Source organism: Miniopterus schreibersii, assembly GCF_964146895.1.
Source record: "Miniopterus schreibersii genome assembly, chromosome: 1".
Classification (NCBI taxonomy): Eukaryota; Metazoa; Chordata; class Mammalia; order Chiroptera; family Miniopteridae; genus Miniopterus; species Miniopterus schreibersii.
In genome coordinates, this window is record NC_138101.1 from 95974514 (window position 1) to 95993024 (window position 18511).

Here is an 18511-nt window from a genome sequence, read left to right on the forward strand (position 1 = left end):
CAAACCTGAGGGCTGAGCCCACCCACATATGGGACAACAGCAATCAAGACCAAAGTTCAACAGGAGAGCAAACATAAACCACACAGGGGTCATTCCTAGAGCACCCATCTCAGAAAATCAAGGATACCAAAACACTGGGTCCCGCAAAAAGGCCACATCACCAAGACTGGGAGGCATAGTAGTCTTATCCCATACAAAGATACAGTAAAAATGGGTAAACAAAGAATCAGACCCCAAATGAAAGAACAGGAGGAATCTCCAGAAAAGAGTTAAATGAAATGGAGGCAAGCAATTTATCAGATATTGAGTTCAAATAATGGTTTTAAGGATACTCGAACAACTTAGTGAGAAGTAAAAGCAACTTAATAATAACTACAAAGAACATAGTAGGAACTACATCAGCATAAAAAAAGGTACCAAAAAAATGAATAAGAATCAATTGGAAATGAAGAGATACATAGCTGAGATCAAGAATACCCTGGATGGAACCAACAGTAGATTAGAAGAAGCTGAGGGCCAAATCAATGAATTAGAAGACAAGGTAGGAAAGTCCCCCAATTAGAGCAGCAAAAAGAAAAATTACCTAAAAAGCACGAGGACCGTATAAGGGAACTGTGGGACAAAATGAAACAGAGCAACAGCCATATCATAGAAATGCCAGAGGGAGAAGAAAATGAACAAGGGATAGAGAACCTATGTGAAGAAATGTTGACAGAATCAAAATGAATGCAAGAAAACCACAGCAAGACACATGATAAAGACTACTCTATGCAGGAAGGCTATCATTCAATATTGAAGGTGAAAAAAGGAGCTTCCCAGACAAAAAAAAAAAGACTAAAGGAGTTTATTATCACCAAACCACCACTTCAAAAAATGTAAAATGGACTGTTGTAAGAAGAAAAAGTAGAGAGGAACAAAGGCATAAATAATTAAAATGTCAATAAATAAGTACCTATCAGAGATTAAAGATGGCAGTGGACTGAGTGGAAGCCGCACTGACACTTTCCTGGGATCAAACTGGAACTAAACTAAAATATAGAAAAACCATGCTGAATAATCAACTGCAACTGAAGACGAGCTGGATAGCACCCTCATAACCAAGGAGGAAAAGTGGAGACCTCATAAAGATTGGTAGGAAGGGCAGAGGCACGAAAGGGCTGGCTAGGCTCCCACACGCAGGAGCTGAAGGTCCAGAGGGATATCTCAGCTGAGGGGGCTGCCCACTGAGGACTCTGGGACATAAACCCCAGGCTGACCTTCCCAGCCAAGAGCACCAGAACTGAGAAAGGTGCCCACATAACATCTGGCTGTGAAAAGGTTTCTGTCTGCCACGGAGAGGCAGCTGGAACTGTAGGCACCCTCTTAAAGAGTCATCACACAACATTTCTTGTGCAGCCACTCACCTTGGGACCTGGCAGAGGGCAGTGGAGTGGACTGGAGCTGTGTGGGGACAGTCATTCCCCCAGACTGTGGGGGACATCTTTCTTGGGAAGCCAACTTTTGGCTTTTGCCTGAAGGGGGAAGCAATTGCCCCACCCTGCTTGAGAGCCTCTCTCCCTGCCCACAGGAGTTTCTACAGCCTGAGGCTTGTTAAGAGACTGTTAACAACCAGCTGCCCCACCCTGTGGAGCTTCTACAGCCTGAGGCTCCTTAAGATAATCAGATTAACAAGCCTGCAGACTGAGGCAGACCTCAGGGTGCTTTGAGTTTTTGCCTGGTCTGTTTTGGGATCAGGGCCTTAGAAAAGCAGACTTTGGTGTACATTTCAGTCCTGTCCAAATGCATCCAGCCCCAGCAGTGGGGACCTCAAGCCTGGGGTGGTTGTTTTGTTTTGTTTGTTAATTTTATTTTTGTTTAAAATATAACAGATGTCTCTTTTACTCCCCAATGACCCGTTCCACCCCATCCCACCCACCCCCCAGCCCCTCACCCCACAATCGTCCGTGTCTTTGAGTTGTACATATATGCATATAAATTCCTTGGTTACTCTCTCCCCCTCCACCCACCCACCCTCCTGCATCCCTCTGACATTCCTCACTCTCATCTATGCTTCCATGTCATTGAATCTATTCTGTTCATCAGTTTATTAAGTTCTTCAGATTTCATGTATAAGCGAGATCATGTGATGTTTGTCTTTCTCTGCCTGCCTTATTTCACTTAGCATAATTTTCTCCAGGTCCATCCATACTGTCCCAAAGGGTAAGAGATTCTTCTTCTTTACAGCTATGTAGTATTCCATGGTTTAAATGTCTCACAGCTTTTTTATCCACTCGTCTACTGCTGGGCACTTGAACTGATTCCAGATCTTACCTATTGTAAACTGTGCTGCTATGAACATCGGGGTACATATATTCCTTCAGATTAATGTTTCAGTATTGGTAGGATACATTCTTAGGAGTGGAATCACTGGGTCAAAAGGCAGTTCCATTTTTAATTTTTTGAGGAAACTCCATACTCTTTCCATAGTGGTTGCACCAGTCTGCATTCCCACCAACAGTGTATACTAGGGTTCCCCTTTCTCCACATCCATGTCAACAGGAGTCGTTTGTTGATTTGTTGATGGTAGCCATTCTGACAGGTGTGACGTGATACCTCATTGTGTTTTTAATTTGCATCTCTCTGATGATTAGTGACGTTGAGCATTTTCTTATATGTCTCTTGGCTATCTGTATGTCCTCTTTGGAGAAGTGTGTATTCAAGTCCTTTGCCCATTTCTTAATTGGGTTGTTTGTCTTCCTCTTGCTGAGTAATATGAGTTCTTTTTGCACTTTGGAAATTAGCCCCTTATCAGATACATCATTGACAAATATGTTTTCCCGGACCATGGGGTTCCTTTGTATTTTGAGGCAGTTTTCTTTTGCTGTACAGAAGCTTTTTCGTTTGATGTAGTCCCATATGTTTATTTTCTCTTTTGTTTCTCTTGACCTAGGAGCTGTATCAGTGAAAATTCCAGTACGTGGGATGTCTGTGACTTTACTGCCTATGTTTTCTTCCAGGATTTTTATGGTTTTTTGACTTACATTTAAGTCTTTTATCCATTTTGAGTTTATTTTTGTGTATGGTGAAAGTTGGTGGTCTAGTTTCATTTTTTTGCATGTATCTGTCCAATTTTCCCAGCACCACTTATTGAAGAGACTGTCTTTACTCCATTAGATACTCTTGCCTCCTTTGTCAAATATTAACTGGCCATAATGGTGTGGGTCTATTTCTGGGATCTCTGTTCTGTTCCATTGATCTATATGCCTGTTGTTGTACCAATAAGCCTGGGGTTGCTGAGAACCCCAAACAGGGTACTCAGGCCCAGTCACAAATGGCATCTGACATTGGCCTGTACCAGAGACCCTCCAAAAAGACTGAGAATCCTAGCAGATCTACCTAACATTTAGCCAAATGGGAGACAAAAAACAAATCCCAAATGAAATTACATGAGAAGTCTCCATTAAAAGAGCCAAATGAAACAGAGATAAGCAACCACTTAGATATAGGGTTCAGAATACTGATTGTAAGGATGCTCAACAGCATGAAAAAAGATTTGGAAACTATGAAAAATGACCAGTCAGAAATGAAAATGACATAGCAGAAATAAAGAATACATTAGAAGAAATAAACAGCAGATTTGAAGAAGCTGAGGATCGCATCAGTGAATTAGAAGACAGGGTAGAAATAATTACTCAATCAGAGACCCAAAAACAAAAAACAATTAAAAAAACAAGAGGACAGTCTAAGGGAGTTGTGGGACAGCATAAAACATGACAATATTCATATTATAAAAGTGCCAAAGGAGAATGAAAGTAAGGAGGGGGTTACAGAACTTGTTTGATGGAATAATGGCAGAAAACTTCACTAATCTGGTGAAGGAGAAAGGCACACAGGTTCTGGAGGCATAGAGAGTCCCAAGCAAGAAGAATCCAAAGAGGCCAACACCCAGACACATCATAATTAAAATGTCAAAAATCCAAGACAAAGAGAATCTCAAAGGAAGCTAGAGAAAAGCAATCTGTTACCTATAAAGGAGTTCCCATAAGGCTGTCATCTGACTTCTCATCAGAAACTCTACATGCCAGAAAGGAATGGCATGAAGTATTCAAGGTAATACAAAAGAAGGATCTGAGACCAAGACTACTCAATTCAGCAAGATTATCAATCAAGTTGGATGGTGAAATAAAGAGCTTTTGAGACAAAAAAAGGTTAACAGACTTTATCACTACAGAACCAGCATTACAGGAAATGTTAAAGGGACTGTTATAATTAGACATAGAAATAAAGAGAATGAGAAACAGCTATAAAGAAACAAAATGTCAGTAGATAAGTACTTTCAATAATAACCTTAAATGTAAATGGATTAAATGCCCCAATAAAAAGATATAGGGTGGATGAATGGATAAGAAAACGTGATCCATCATATGCTGTCTATAGGAGATTCACCTCAGAACAAAAGACTCATATAGGATGAGAGTGAAGGGATGGAAAAAAAATTTCCATGCAAATGGAAATAAAAAAAAAAAAGCTGGGGTAGCAATACTCATATCATACAAAATAGGCTTCAGAATGAAGACCATAATGAGAGACAAGAAAGGTCATTACATAATACTAAAGGGATCAACGCAGCAAGAGGATATAACCCTGATAAACATATATGCACACAATATAGAAGCACCTAAATTTATAAAAAATGTCTAGAGGACTTTAAGGGAGAGATCGACATCAATACACTTATACTCAGGGACTTTAACACACCATTGACTTCACTGGATAGGTCTTCCAGACAAAAAATAAACAAGGAAATAGTGACCTTAATGACACACTAGATCAGGTGGATTTAATCTACATTTACAGAACATTCTACCCGAAAGCTGCAGAATATACATTCTTCTGAAGTGCACACATCGTAGAGTCCAGTAAGAGAAGGGGTCATAGAAAGGAGGAGTACCCCCTGAAGCCTGTGCTGGGCTCCAAACCCTGAGGCTTGGAGGCTGCAAAGCTCCCTTCCCTCGAGAGTGCGGACTGGTATCCGAAAGTGGGGATCTCACACCCAGAGTGCAGGAGAGGGGAAGGAGCGCCCCGCACAGAGAGCAGAGGGACCCAGGGGAGTAGTGAGTCTGTGTGGAGGGACAGCGCCTTCCTAGAAAACAAAGCTTCCAGTGGGAGATGCAACCAGCATCTAATGCTCAGGGTGCAGACAATAGGAAAAGCTGTCCCAAAGTGTGTGGCACCCGAGTCATAATAGACCAGAAGTCGGGAATGAGCAGCTGCACATGGGGACCCTCTGCCTCCCTGTAAGGCATTGTGTTGAGCCCCAGAAAGCATTGAACTTGCGTGGTGTGGGGAAGGGGAGGAGAGCCCTCCTGCCTTAACTCCCAGTGCCTAGAGTCTGGGACCTGTGACCAGCACTGAAGGCAATAAGGTGGCGCATGGAGCCGCCGCAGCTTTGCTGAGATCAGCGGTGTGGGAAGCTGTGTGGAGCTGACTTTGGGTCCCCTCGCATTAAGTGCTTGGCACCCAGGCAGCGGGACCTTGAAGGGCAAACTCTCCGCCTGTGTGATGCTTTGTGCATTTTTGAGGTCTGATTGCTGTACCAGCTCCCACCTTCCTGGCGTGAACTAGAAGACAGACCTGCAGAACCTGGGACTGGTGTCTGCGTAGTAGACTGTCTGAGGGGTGGGCCTGGTGTGACCAGCCAACCAGAGCTTGGAAAAGAGTGACGGAGCCTGCCTGCTTTTCCTGTATCCTGGAAGCACAATCCCCCAACAGGAAAGGGGCTGGTCCAGCTCACTGAGGCCCCAGATATCCTCACAGGGCACAGTCCTGAGGGGGAAGGGAGAACAACTCACAGGAGAACATTACAAGAATAGGACTCTCAGGGACTGTTGTTTGGGAACTGGAAGAAAAGCTGAAAAACCCTGCTGGGGGCTGGGCAGGCAAATGAATCACTGGAATGTTTTTTTAATTGAACCCACTGAGCCCAGGCTGCTGAAAAAGCAAAAGACTGAAATCAATCTGAAACTGTAGCAGATCAGTGCATGGAGAACTAGAATCAGAGGACATGGTAGAGACTGAGAGCTGGCTGTGCAGCAGAGACTAACTCCCACATAGTGAGTGCCTGAAAGCAAAGCCTCTAAGGGGGATGATACTCTGAGCTACACTAGCCATCCTGCATCCTAAAGACTCTACAGAAGACTCTGGAGTAAGACCAGGCAACTACAAAGTTGCAAAAGAGCTGACAAGAGGAGGTGGTCCACAGAGAGCCTCAGATCAACCATCTACCTAAGAACACCAGACCCAAGCCTACACAACCCCTCACACTGGCTGATACATAAGTCCCTCCCAGGAGAAGAGAAATCAACATACAAAACAATGACCCACACACAACCCAATAAGCCCAGAAGAAACTCACCTAATTGACTGTCTTTTATTCTTCTTTTGTTGTTTTGTTTTGTTTTGTTTTTGCTTTTGGTGGCTTTTTTTTTTGTTTTTTGTTTGTTTGTTTTTTCTCTTTTTCCCTTAAGAAGAAAAGAAAGGGGGGGAATAAATTTGTTTTTTTCTCCTTTTTTAAATTTTTAATACTTTTTAAAAATTTTTTTAAAAACATTTTTTAACTAAATTTTTTTCCTTTTTTTATTGTTATGAAACAATTTCATTTTGCTTAGCTTGTTTTTAGTTTTCTTTCTCTGTTTTGTTTATTTGCTTTGTTTTGTTTTTTCCTTGTGTCTACTATCAAGACTTTCTTGATATCCCTGCTTAATGAGTGGGACTTTGTCATTATAATCAAGTTTTCTGCTTTCCTCTGTACTTTCCACCAAATCTCCCAGACCCCCTCCCTGCCCAGGCTTTATCTCTCTCTCTTCTCTAGATCCATTAGCATAACTTTTTTTTCTTTCTTCTTTTTCTTCTTTTCTTTCATTCATTTGTTTTCCTCCACTCTGTCTTACAGCATTTTGTTTGATTTTGTGTTTCTCTTATTCTCTTTATTGTATTTTTTATTTTCTCATTTTCAACTATTATCCTATTCCTATTTCTTCTTTAATTTTTTACTGACCCTTCTTTCAGAATATTTTCTCTGCCTCTGTTATCTCTCAGTAGCTTCTCTAACTTTTACATTTTAGTTTATTATTATTTTCCAAATTTTCATCACTATTAACAAAAATATACATCTCTCTCTAAACATTACTTTTCTTTCTCTCTGTCTTTTTTTAAGCTTTTTTTTTTTTTTTTTTTTTTGGTGTCTGTGCATGTGTTCTCCCTTCACTCTTCCAGTTCTATTTTCACTTGGGTTGTTTTCATTGTGACTGTAAAGATATTTTGTAAATACCCCTTGTTCCCTGGAAGTTTAGCTATGTATTGTGCTGCTTTGTCAGCACCTGTAGAGCAACTTAAATGACAAGATTGGGGCTGAGACACAGTTAGCCAACCTGAGAGGAGAGTACTCCCAAGAACTAATCAATAACAATCTAGACACAATCACAACATGAGAACATAAAAAAAACACACAAAAGGGACACCCACAAAAGGGACATGCCTAGAGCAAAGAGCTCAAAAGTATAAGGAAAACACACCTTTCGGCTCCACTGGACCCACAAGAGAAAATCCCACACCACAAGACTGGGAGACAGCAAATACACTGAATATATAGATACAAACACTAAGACCTACCAAAATGGGGAGACAAAGAAACAACCCCCAAATTAAGGGAAAGGAAACATTGCCAGAAAAAGTCTTTAATAAGATGGAGTTAAGCAAGCTATCAGAAACAGATTTCAAAGTATTGATGTTGAAGATGTTCAAGGAACTTAAAGAGAAAAACAAGGCAATAGAGGAAAAGATCAAAGAATTTAGGGAAAACATAAAAATAGGGATACATAAAATGAACAAAAATCAGACAGAAATAAAGAATGCTGTATGTGATATTAAGAATACACTGGAAGGAATTAAAAGCAGGCTCAATGAAGCAGAGGATAGAATAAGTGACTTAGAAGAAAAGGTAGAAAAAATCATTCAATCAGAGCAATAAAAGAAAAAAGACTTAAAAAAGTATGAGGACAGTCTAAGAAAGCTTTGGGACATGAAGCAAAACAATCTTTGCATTATAGAAGTTTCAGAGGGGGAGGAAAGAAAGCATGGGAGAGAGAATTTGGTGGAGGAAATAATGATAGAAAACTTCCCTAGGCTGCCTAAGGAGAAAGCCACACAAGTTCAGGAAGCAGAGAGGGTTCCAAACAAGAAAGACCAAAGAGGCCCACTCTAAGACACATCATAATTAAAATGGCAAATATCAAGGACAAAGAAAATATTAAGGGCTGCAAGAGAGAGACAAGCAGTGACCTACAAAAAAAACCCATAAGGCTAACAGCTGATTTCACAACAGAAACTCTTAAGGCCAGAACGGAGTGGCATGAAGTTCTCAAAGTAATGAAAACAAGAACATACAACCAAGATCGCTTTATCCAGTAATGCTATCATTTAAAATTGAAGGTGAAAAAAAGAGCTTACCAGACCAAAAAAAAAAAAAAAAAATCTAAAGGAGTTCAGTACCACCAATTCAGCATTGCAAGAAATGCTAAAAAGACTGCTCTAAAAAAAAAGAAGGAATAGTGAGAGAAAGGTACATCAGCATAAGGGGGAAAAATGTCATTAAATAAGTTTATATCAATATTAACCTTAAAAGTAAATGGAATAAATTGTTCAATCAAAAGACATAGAGTAGCTGAATGGAAAAGAAAATAGGACCCAAATATATGATGTCCACAAGGGACCCACCTGAGAGCAAAAGATTCACAAAGACTGAAAGTGAAGGGATGGAATAAAATATTCCATGCAAATCAAAAGGAAAAGAAAGTTGGAGTAGCAATTCTTATTTCCGACAAAATAGAATTCAAAATAAATACCATAACAAAAGACAAAGATGGCCACTACAAAATAGTGAAGGGATCAATCCAACAGGAGGAAATAACCCTTATAAAGATTTATGCACCCAATATAGGAACAACTAAATATATAAAAAATTTCTTGGGGGACTTTAAGTGGGGGATTGACAGTAACACAATGATAGTGAGAGACTTTAACACCCCACTGTCAGCACAGGACAGATCATAAAGAAAAAAAATTCAACAGGGAAACACAGACCTTAAATGGATTTAATTGATATTACAGAACATTTCATTCCAAAGAAACAGAATATACATTCTTCTCAAGTGCACATGGAACATTCTCAAAAATAGGCACAAGGCAAGTCTCTACAAATAAAAGAAGATTGAAATCATATCGAGCTTCTGCTCAGATCACAACGCCATGATACTAGAAATCAACCATTATACAAAAAACACCGAAATATTCAAACACATGGAGGCTAAATAGTGTGTTATTAAACAATAAATGGGTTACCAATGAGATCAAGGAAGAAATCAAACACTTCATGGAAAGAAATGAAAATTTTTAAAAAAACTTAAAATCGATGGGACAAGGCAAAAGCAACCCTGAGAGGAAAATTCAGAGCATTACAGGTTTATCTCAAGAAACAAGAAAAAGTTTTAATGAACCACCTAACACAACAACTAAAAGAACTAGAACAAGAACACCAAGAAAAGCCCCAAGGAAGTAGAAGGAAAGAAATAATAAAAATCAGAGCAGAAATTAATGACATAGAGACTAAAAATCAATACAAAAAATTAATGAAACCAAGATCTGGTTTTTTGAAAAGATAAATAAGATTGATGCATCTTTACCCAGACTCACTAAGAAACAAAGAGAGAGGACCCAAATAAATAAAATCAGAAATGAAAGAGACGATATAATAACTGATCCAACAGAAATACAAAGGATTGTAAGAAAATATTATGAGCAACTATATGCCAACAAATTGGACAACATGGGGGAAATGGATAAATTCCTAGAAGCATACAACCTTCCAAAGCTGAATCAAGAAGAGGCAGAAAACCTGAATAGGTTCATAACAACTAATGAAACTGAAGAAGTAATCAAAAAACTCCCAGAAAACAAAAGTCCTGGACCAGATGGATTAAAGGAGAGTTTTACAAAACATTTAAAGAAGAATTAACACCTATTCTATTCAAACTATTCCAGAAAATTCAAGGGGAGGGAAAACTTCCAAACTCTTTTTATGAGGCCAGCATCATCCTAAACCCAAAACCAGGTAAAGATACTACAAAGAAAGAAAATAACAGGCCAATATCCCTGATGAATATTGATCCTAAAATCCTTAACAAAATACTAACAAACCAGATCCAACAATACATTAAATAGGTCATATACCACAACCAAGTGGGATTTATTCTGGGGATGCAAGGAAGGTATAACATCAGCAAATCAATAAATGTGATACATCACATAAACAAAATGAAGCACAAAAATCATATGATCATATCAATAGATGCAGAAAAAGCATTAGACAAAATCCAGCACCCATTTCTAATAAAAACTCTCAGCAAAGTGGGAATAGAGAGATCATACTTCAACATAATGAAGGCCATGTATCACAGACCTACAGCCAACATCATACTCAATGGGAAAAAACTAAAACCATTTCTTTTAAAAGCAGGAACAGGACAGAGATGTCCATTTTCACCACTCTTATTCAACATAGTAATGTAAGTCCTTGCCACAGCCACCAGAGCGGAAGAAAACGTAAAAGAAATCCAAATTGGAAAGGAGGAAGTAAAACTGTCATTATTTGCAGCTGACATGATATTTTACATAGAAAACCCTAAAGACTCCAACACAGTATTACTAGATTTGATAGATGAATTTGGCAAGGTAGCTGAATACAAAATCAACATCCAGAAATCAATGGCATTCTTACACAACAACAATGAACTTTCAGAGAGAGAAACTAAAAAAAAAATACCATTTACCATTGCAACTAAAAAAATAAGATCCCTAGGAATAAACTTAACCAAGGATGTAAAAGACCTGTACTCAGAAAACTATGTGACACTGAAAAAGAAATAGAGGAAGATTTAAACAAGTGGAAGAATATACCATGCCCATGGATTGGGAGAATTAATATCCTTAAAATGTCCATACTACCCAAAGCAATTTATAAATTCAATGCATTTCCTATTAAAATACCAACAACATATTTCACAGATCTAGAACAAACATTTCAAAAATTTATATGGAACCAAAAAAGACTCCAAATAGCTGCAACTATCCTGAGAAAAAAGAACAGAGTGGGAGGGATCACATTACAAGATTTCAAACTGTACTACGTAGCCATTGTAATCAAAATAGCATGGTATTGGTACAATAGGCATATAGATCAATGGAACAGAACAGAGACCCCAGAAATAGACCCACACCATTATGGTCATTTAATATTTTACAAAGAAGGCAAGTGCATCCAATGAAGTAAAGGCAGTCACTTGAATAAGTGATGCTGTAAAAATTGGACAGATACTTGCCAAAAAATGAGACTAGACCACCAACTTTCACCATACACAAAAATAAACTCAAAATGGATAAAAGACTTAAGTGTAAGTCAAAAAACCATAAAAATCCTGGAAGAAAATACAAGCAGTAAATTCACAGACATCCCGCGTAGTGGAATTTTCACTGATACATCTCCAAGGGCAAGAGAAACATAAGAAAAACTAAACAATTGGGACTACACCAAACTAAAAAGCTTTTCACAGCAAAAGAAAACAGCCTCAAAATACAAAGAAACCCTATGGTCTGGGAAAACATATTTGTCAATGATGTATTTAATAAGGAACTAATTTCCAAAGTGTACAAAGAACTCATACTACTCAGCAAGAAGAAGACAAACAACCCAATTAAGAAATGGGCAAAGAACCTGAATAGACACTTCTCCAAAAGGAACATACAGCTGGCCCAGAGACACATGAGAAATTGTTGCAACATCACTAATCATCAGAGAGATGCAAATTAAAGCCACAATGAGGTACCACTTCACACCTGTCAGAATGGGTACCATCAGCAGGTCAACGAAGTGCTAGCAAGGGTGTGGAGAAAAGGGCACCCTAGTACACTGCTGGTGGGAATGCAGACTGGTGCAGCCACTATGGAAAGCAGTATAGAATGTCCTCAAAAGACTAAAAATTGACCTGCCATTTGACCCAGTGATCCCACTTCTAGGAATATATCCTAAGGAACCGCAAACACCAATTGCAAAGAACTTATGCGCCCCTATGTTCATAGCAGTGCAACTCACAATAGCTAAGATTTGGAAACAGCCCAAGTGCCCAGCAGTTGATGAGTGTATAAAAAAGCTGTGGTATATTTACACCATGGGTTACTATGCAGCTGTGAAGAGGAAGCACCTTTTGCCCTTTAGCACAGCATGGAGGGAACTAGAGGGTGTTATGCTAAGTGAAATGAGCCAGTCAGAGAGGGAAAATGATCTCACTTATGTGTGGAATATAATAAACAAAATAAACTGATGAACAAAGTGGATCCAGAGACATAGAAGCTTGGAACAAGCTGAGGGATCTCAGAGAGAAGGCAAAGAAGAGGGTGTGGCTGGGGAGAGATTAATCAGGAAACTTGTATGTTTATGGGCATGGCCCATGGATGTGGACATTGGTGTGGGGAGGGCTTGGGGTGGGATGGATGTGGGGTGGAGGGTATCAGTGGGGTTAAAGGGGGACATCTGTAATGGTCTCAACAATAAAGATAAAGTAACATAAAATAATAAAAATTAAAAAGAGAGACTGATAACAACCAGCCACCCCATAGCTCTGGAGTTTCTAGAGCCTGAGACCCATTAAGAGAATCAGCTTAATCAGCCTGCAGGCAGAGGCAGCCTTCATAGGGCTATGAGTCTTTGCCTGATCTGCTTCAGGGCACGAGACTTGAAAAGCAAACTTTGGTGTCCACCTCGGCCCTGTCCAAATGCCCCCAGCCCCACCAGGGAAAGCCTCTGGCCGAGGGTTGTTGATAGCTCCAAACAGGTAACTCAGGGCCAGTCACAAACTGCTTCTGACACTGGCCTGCACCAGAGGCCCTCCAAAAAGAGAGAGTCATAGCAGACCTACTGAATACATAGAAAACCAAATAGGCAGCCAAAATGGGGAGACCAAAACAACAAGCCTAAAATGAAAGAACAAGAGAAGTCTCTACAAAAAAAGATAAATGAAATGGAGATAAGCAAACTATCAGTTATAGAGTTCAGAATACTGATTGTAAGGGTGCTCAACAGCATAGAAAAAGTTATGAAAACTATGAAGAAATTTAAGAATGACATAGCAGAAATAAAGAATGCATTGGAAGGAATAAACAGCAGATTAAGAGGAAACTGAGGATTGGATCAGTGAATTAGAAGACAGGGTAAAAAAAAATACTCAATCAGAGATCCAATAAGAAAAAACAATTTAAAAAAAAAATAGGAGGTCAGTCTAAGGGAACTGTGAGACAACATGAAATGTAACAATATTTCCATCATATGAGTGCCCGAAGAGGAAGAGAATAAGAAAGGGATAGAGAATTTGTTTGAAGAAATAATGGCAGAAAAATTCCTTAACCTGATCAAGGAAGAAGTCATACAAGTTCAGAAGGCACAAAGTCCCAAGCAAGAAGAATCCAAAATGGCCTACACCCAGAAACATCATAATTAAAATGCCAAAAATTCAAGAGAAAGGAAGAATCTTAAAGGAAGCTAGAGAAAAGCAATTTGTTACCTACAAAGGAGCCTCCATAAGGATTTCAGCTTACTTCTCATCAGAAACTCTACAGGTCAGAAGGGAATGGGATAAAATATTCAAGGTAATGTGAAACAAGGATCTGAAGCCAAGGCTAATCTATCCAAGAAGATTATCATATAAGATAGAGAATGAAATAAAGAGCTTCCCAGACAAAAACAGGCTAAAGGAGTTTATCGCCACCAAACCAGCATTACAGAAAATGTTAAAAGAACTGCTATAATTAGAAGTAAAAATAGAGAAACATAGGTATAAAGAATTAAAATGACCCAAATATATGTTGTCCACAAGAGACCCATCTCAAACAAAAGACTCACACAGGATAAAGGTGAAGGGATGGAAAAAATTTTTCCATGCAATTGGAAATGAAAAAAAAATGCAGTAGCTGTACTCTTATCAGACAAAATAGACTTCAAAATGAAGACCATAACAAGAGACAAGAAAGGTCATTTCATAATACTAAAGGGATCAATCCAACAAGAGGATGTTATCTGATAAACATATATGTAACCAATATAGGATCACCTAAATTTATTTTTAAAATTCTGGAGGACTTTAACAGAGATTTACAACAATACAGTCATAGTAGAGGAATTTAACACTCCATTGACTTCACTGGATAGGTCTTCCAGACCACAAATTTATAAGAAAACAGTGACCCTAACTGACACACTAGTTCAGATGTATTTAATCGACATTTACAGAACATTCCAACCCAAAGCTGCAGAATATACATTCTTCTCAAGTGCACACTGGACTTTCCAAAGATAGACCACATGTTAGGATAAAAATCAAGTATCTACAAGTTCAAGAAGATTGAAATCCTATCAGGCATCTTCTCAGACCACAATGGCATGAAATTAAAAATCAGCTACAATAAAAACATTAAAAAACATTCAAACATTGCCCAGCTGGGCATGGCTCAGCGGTTGATCATCAACCTAGGATCCAGGTGATCGGGGTTCAATTTCCAATCAGGTCACATGCCCAGGTTTTGGGCTCGACCCCCAGTCAAGGGCATGCAGGAGGCAGCCCATCAATGACTCATCATTGATGTTTCCATCTCTCTTCCTCTCCTTTCCTCTCTCTGAAATCAGTAAAGATATATTTTTTAAAAAAACATTCAAGCACATGAAGGCTAAATTTCATGCTGTTAAACAATGAATGGATTACCAAAGAGATCAAGAAATAAATCAAAAACTTTATGGAAACAAAGGAAAATGAACACACAACAACTCTAAATTTATGGGACATAATGAAAGTAGTACTGAGAGAAAAGTTTATAGCACTACAAGCCTATCTCAAAAAACAAGCAAAACTTCTAATAAACCATCTAACCCTACAACTTAAAAACTTAGAGAACAATAAGAAAAGCCCAGAGTAAGTAGAAGAATGGAAATAATAAAGATCGGAGCAGAAATAAATGACATGGAAACTAAAAAAAAATAATACAAAAGATCAATGAAACCAAGAGCTGGTTCTTTGAAAAGATAAACAAGACTGATGAACCTTTAGCCAGACTCATCAAGAAACAGAGAGAGGACCCAAATAAACAAAATCCTGATTGAAATAGGTGAAATAACAACTGACCCAACAGAAATACAAAGGATTATAAGAAAATACTATGAATAACCATACATCACCAAGTTGGAAAACCTGAATAAAATGGACAAATTCCTAAAAAAATACAACCTTCCAAAACTCAATCAGGAAGAGTCAGAAAACTTGAATGGTCTGATAACTGCTGACGAAGTTGATCAAAGGGCTCCCAGCACACAAAAGCCCTGACCCAGATGGCTTCAAGGGGCATTTTTACCAACAATCAGAAAAGAAATAACACCTACCGTCCTCAAATTATTTCAAAAAATCCAAGAGGATGGAATACTTCCAAACTCTTTTTATGAGACCAGCATTAGCTTAATTCCAAAACCAGATAAAGACACTAAAAAGAAAGGGAATTGCACCCCAATATCCCTGATAAATATAGATGTTAAAATCCTCAACAAAATATTAGCAAATCAGATTCAGCAATATATTAAAAAGGTAATACACCATGACCAAGTGAGATTTATTCCATGGATGTAAGGCTGGTACAATATTCACAAATCAAAAAATGTGATACATCACATAAACTAATTGAAAGACAAAAATCACATGATCATATCAATAGGTGCAGTAAAAGCATTCGATAAAATCCCAAACTTATTTATGATAAAAACTCACAGTAAACTGGGAATAGAGGATTATACCACAACATGATAAAGGCTATATATGACAAACCTACAGCCAACATCATACTCAATGGGCAAAAACTAAAACTATTTCCCCTATGAACAGGAACAAGATAAGGATGTCCACTTTCACCACTCTTATTAAACATAATACTGGAAGTCCTAGCCAGAGCAATCAGAAGAAAAAGAAAACATAAAAGGCATCAAAATTGGAAAGGAGGAAGTAAAACTGTCATTATTTGCAGATGACATGATATTATACATATAAAAGTCCTAAAGACTCCACCAAAAGACTATCAGATTTAATAAATGAATTCAGCAAGGTAGCACCCAGAATTTATACCCAGAAATTGATGGTATTTTTATACACCAGTAATGTACTCTCAGAAAGAGAAACTAAAATAACAATCCAATTCAACATTGTAAATAAAAAAATAAGGTACCTAGGAATAACTTAGCAAAAGATGTAAAAGTTCTGTACTTGGAAAACTACAGGATACTGAATAAATAAATAGAGGAAAATATAAACAAATGTAAATATATATCATGTTCACGGGTTGGAAGAATTAACATCATTAAAATGTTCATACTACCCAAAACAATCTATAAATTCAATGCAATTCTTATTAAAATACCAACAGCATATTTCACTGATCTGGAACAAACACTGAAAATTTGTATGGAACCAAAAAAGACCCTGCATAGCCACGGCAATCTTGAGACAGAACATAGTTGGATGGAATCACAATACCAGATATAAAGTTATACTACAAAGCCACTGTAATCAAAACAGCCTGTTATTGGCATAAGAACAAACATATAGGTCATTAAAACAGAACAGAGAACCCAAAAATTGACTCATTCCATTACACTCAATTAATATTTGACAAAGGAGGAAAGAACATACAATGGAGTAAAGACTGTCTCTTCAATAAATGGTGTTGGGAAAATTGGACAGGTGAATGCAAAGAAATGAAACTAGACTACCAACTTACACCAGACACAAAAATAAACTCAAAATGGATGAAAGACTTAAATGTAAGATGTGAAACCATAAAAATACTAGAAGAAAACATAGGCAGCAAAATCTCAGACATCTCTCATAGCAATATGTTTGGGACTATATCTCCCAAGGCAAGAGAAGCAAAGGAGAAAATAAACAAATGGGACTACATCAAAATAAAAAGCTTCCGCACAGCAAAAGAAACCATCAACAAAATGAAAAGGGAGCCTAATGTATGGGAGAACATATTTGCCAATGACACTACTGATAAAGAGTTAATATCCAAAACATATAAGGAACTCATACATACAACTGAACAAAAAGAAGACAAACTATCCAATTTAAAAATGGGCAAGCTTTCCGCACTACCCAGAGAGGGATCCATACAGCGTTGTTCTCGGTTCCCATGTAACTTAAAGGGAGGTTTTCACAATGTCCAGAGCCCTCGATGTCCTGTAGATGAAGGAGGAGGATGTCCTCAAGTTCCTTACAGAAGGAACCCACTTGTGTGGCACCAACCTCGACTTCCAAATGGAACAGTACATCTACAAAAGGAAGAGTGACGGCATCTACATCATAAATCTGAACAGAACCTGGGAGAAGCTTCTCTGGCAGCTCGTGCCATTGTTGCCATTGAAAACCCTGCTGATGTCAGTGTCATATCGCCCAGGAATGCTGGCCAGCGAGCTGTGCTGAAGTTTGCTGATGCCACTGGAGCGACTCCTTTAGCTGGTCGCTTCACTCCTGGAACCTTCACCAACCAGATCCAGGCTGCCTTCCGGGAGCCAAGACTTCTGGTGGTCACTGATCCCCAGGCTGACCACCAGCCTCTCACAGAGGCATCTTATGTGAACCTGCCCACCATTGCTCTGTGCAACACAGACTCTCCTCTGCTCTATGTGGACATTGCCATCCCTTGCAACAAGAAGGGGGCTCACTCAGTGGGTCCGATGTGGTGGATGCTGGCCAGAGAAGTACTACGCATGCGTGGCACCATCTCCCATGAACACCATGGGAGGTCATGCCTGATCTTTACTTCTACAGGGATCCTGAAGAGATTTAAAAGGAAGAGCAGGTTGCTGCTGAAAAGGCTGTGACCAAAGAGGAATTTCAGGGTGAATGGATTGCTCCAGCTCCTGAGTTCACTGCTGCTCAGCCTGAGGTCGCAGACTGGTCTGAAGGCGTGCAGGTGCCTTCTGTGCCCATTCATCAGTTTCCTACTGAAGACTGGAGTGCTCAGCCTGCCACTGAAGACTGGCCTGCAGCCCCCACTGCTCAGGCCACCCATTGGGTAGGAACAACCACTGAGTGGTCCTAAGCTGTTCTTCCAAAAACTTAACAGAATGGAAATAAGGTTGACGGAAAATAAACAATTTCTAAAAAAAAATAATAAGAAGTAAATAAAAATGGGCAAAGGACCTAAATAGACACTTCTCCAAAGAGAACATATAAATGACCAAGAGACATGAAAAAATGCTCAAGGTCACTAATCATCAGAGAGATGCAAATTAAAACCACAGTGAGATATCACTTCACACCTGTCAGAATGGCTACCATCAAAAAATGACAAGTGCTGGCAAGGTTGTGAAGCAAAGAAAACATTAGTA

General features: G+C 38.8%; 1 pseudogene across 1 annotated transcript; it reads left to right on the top strand.

Annotated features, from left to right (window-relative positions):
- The first annotated feature begins 17280 nt into the window (after positions 1 to 17280).
- On the top strand, positions 17281 to 18252 carry LOC308556995 (small ribosomal subunit protein uS2 pseudogene; annotated as a pseudogene). Its single transcript has one exon. The product of its transcript is annotated as a small ribosomal subunit protein uS2 pseudogene (transcript).
- The last annotated feature ends 259 nt before the right edge of the window (positions 18253 to 18511 follow it).